Genomic DNA, 3,111 nt, shown 5'->3' on the forward strand with positions numbered 1-3,111 from the left:
GGAGATCTTTAAAAAGCTTGGTGATGTCGCATCGTAAAAAAAAATCGACAGGAGAACTCACGGCTGTTTAATAGTGAAAGTAAGAGCATTTCCACACGCACAATGTGATGAGAACTTACAGGATTTGGACTAAACAGCTGTGTGGCCACAAGAAAGCCATTTGTTAGTGAAACTAATCAGAAAAAATGACTTCAGTTTGCTCTGGAGCATAAAGACTGGACTGTGGAGCAATGGAAAAAGGTCATGTGGTCTGATAAAATCAGATTTACTCTATTCCAGAGCAATGGGCGTGTCAGGGTAAGAACGGAAATGCATGAAGTGATTCACCGTCATGCATAATGCCTACTGTACAAGCCTCTGGAGGCAGTGTGATGATCTGGGGTTGCATCAACTGGTCAGGTCGAGGCTCAGCCTCATTGTGCGGCAATAAAATGAAGTCAGCTGAGCACCTGAATGTACTGAATGAGCAGGTTTTCCCATCAATGGACTTTTTCTTCCCTGAGGCATATTCCAGGATGAAAATGCTAAGATTCATCAGGCTTACCTTGTGAGATAGTGGTTCAGGGAACATGAGGAACCATTTTCACACATGAATTGGCCACCACACAGTCCTGACCTTAACCCCATTGAAAGTGTTTGGGATGTGCTGGAGAAGACTTTACAGAGTGGTTAGACTCTCCTGTCCTCAATGCAAGATCTCAGCCAAAGATTAACGCAACTCTGGATGGAAATAAATGTAGTGAAGTTGCATAAGGTTGTTGAAACAATGCCAGGACGAATGCGTGCCGTAATCAAAGCTAAATGCAGTGCAACAAAATATTAGACTGTGCGACTTTTTTTTTTGGCCAGGCAGTGTGTGTGTGTGTGTGTGTGTATACATTATATATATATATATATATATATATATATATATATATATATATATATATATATATATATATATACACATACATACATACATACATAATTATATATACACTTATATATACATAAAAATACCCTATACTTAACACACTCTGGTGAACCGTATAAAAACACCACTCACACACACTCTTTCTGACACACACGGGAAGCACGAGGGGACACAGCGAGGGGAGAGAATGGGAGAGAGAGTCAGGGGAGAGAGAGCGAGGGGAGAGAAAGAGCAAGGGGAGAGAGAGAGAGAGAGCAAGGGGAGAGAGAGAGAGAGAGAGCAAGGGGAGAGAGAGAGAGTCAGGGGAGAGAGAGCGAGGGAGAGAGAGAGCGAGGGAGAGAGAGCGAGGGAGAGAGAGAGCGAGGGGAGAGAGAGCGAGGAGAGAGAGCGAGGAGAGAGAGCGAGGGAGAGAGAGAGCGAGGGGAGAGAGAGAGAGCGAGGGGAGAGAGAGCGAGGGAGAGAGAGCGAGGGAGAGAGAGAGCGAGGAGAGAGAGCGAGGGGAGAGAGAGCGAGGGGAGAGAGAGCGAGGGAGAGAGAGCGAGGGGAGAGAGAGCGAGGGAGAGAGAGCGAGGGGAGAGAGAGACAGGGGAGAGAGAGCGAGGGGAGAGAGAAAGCGAGGGAGAGAGAGCGAGGGGAGAGAGAGACAGGGGAGAGAGAGCGAGGGGAGAGAGAAAGCGAGGGAGAGAGAGAGCGAGGGGAGAGAGAGAGCGAGGGGAGAGAGAGCGAGGAGAGAGAGAGAGAGCGAGGGGAGAGAGAGAGCGAGGGAGAGAGAGAGCGAGGGGAGAGAGAGCGAGGGGAGAGAGAGAGCGAGGGAGAGAGAGAGCGAGGGAGAGAGAGCGAGGGGAGAGAGAGACAGGGGAGAGAGAGCGAGGGGAGAGAGAAAGCGAGGGAGAGAGAGAGCGAGGGAGAGAGACAGGGGAGAGAGAGAGCGAGGGAGAGAGAGAGTGAGGGGAGAGAGAGAGCGAGGGGAGAGAGAGAGCGAGGGGAGAGAGAGAGCGAGGGAGAGAGAGAGCGAGGGGGAGAGAGCGAGGGAGAGAGAGAGCGAGGGGAGAGAGCGAGGGAGAGAGAGAGCGAGGGGAGAGAGAGCGAGGGAGAGAGAGAGCGAGGGGAGAGAGAGCGAGGGAGAGAGTGAGGGGAGAGAGCGAGGGAGAGAGAGAGCGAGGGGAGAGAGAGCGAGGGAGAGAGAGAGCAAGGGAGAGAGAGAGCGAAGAGAGAGAGAGCGAGGGGAGAGAGAGCGAGGGGAGAGAGAGCGAGGGAGAGAGTGAGGGGAGAGAGCGAGGGAGAGAGAGCGAGGGAGAGAGAGAGTGAGGGGAGAGAGAGGGAGAGAGAGAGCGAGGGAGAGAGAGAGCGAGGGAGAGAGAGAGAGAGCGAGGGAGAGAGTGAGGGGAGAGAGCAAGGGAGAGAGCAAGGGAGAGAGAGCGAGGGAGAGAGAGAGCGAGGGGAGAGAGAGCGAGGGGAGAGAGAGAGCGAGGGGAGAGAGCGAGGGGAGAGAGAGCGAGGGAGAGAGAGAGAGCGAGGGGAGAGAGAGCGAGGGGAGAGAGAGCGAGGGAGAGAGAGAGCGAGGGGAGAGAGAGCGAGGGGAGAGAGAGCGAGGGAGAGAGAGAGCGAGGGGAGAGAGAGAGCGAGGGGAGAGAGAGCGAGGGAGAGAGTGAGGGGAGAGAGGCGAGGGAGAGAGAGAGCGAGGGGAGAGAGCGAGGGAGAGAGAGAGCGAGGGAGAGAGAGAGTGAGGGGAGAGAGAGAGTGAGGGGAGAGAGAGCGAGGGAGAGAGAGAGCGAGGGGAGAGAGCGAGGGAGAGAGAGAGCGAGGGGAGAGAGAGCGAGGGAGAGAGAGAGCAAGGGAGAGAGAGAGCGAGGGAGAGAGAGCGAGGAGGGGAGAGAGAGCGAGGGAGAGAGTGAGGGGAGAGAGCGAGGGAGAGAGAGCGAGGGAGAGAGAGAGAGCGAGGGGGAGAGAGAGAGAGCGAGGGGAGAGAGAGAGGGGAGAGAGCGAGGGAGAGAGAGAGCGAGGGAGAGAGAGCGAGGGGAGAGAGAGCGAGGGAGAGAGAGCGAGGGAGAGAGAGAGCGAGGGGAGAGAGAGCGAGGGGAGAGAGAGAGCGAGGGAGAGAGAGAGCGAGGGGAGAGAGAGAGCGAGGGAGAGAGAGCGAGGGGAGAGAGAGCGAGGGGAGAGAGAGCGAGGGGAGAGAGAGCGAGGAGAGAGAGAGA

Source organism: Pangasianodon hypophthalmus, chromosome 9 (genome assembly GCF_027358585.1).
Source record: "Pangasianodon hypophthalmus isolate fPanHyp1 chromosome 9, fPanHyp1.pri, whole genome shotgun sequence".
Classification (NCBI taxonomy): domain Eukaryota; kingdom Metazoa; phylum Chordata; class Actinopteri; order Siluriformes; family Pangasiidae; genus Pangasianodon; species Pangasianodon hypophthalmus.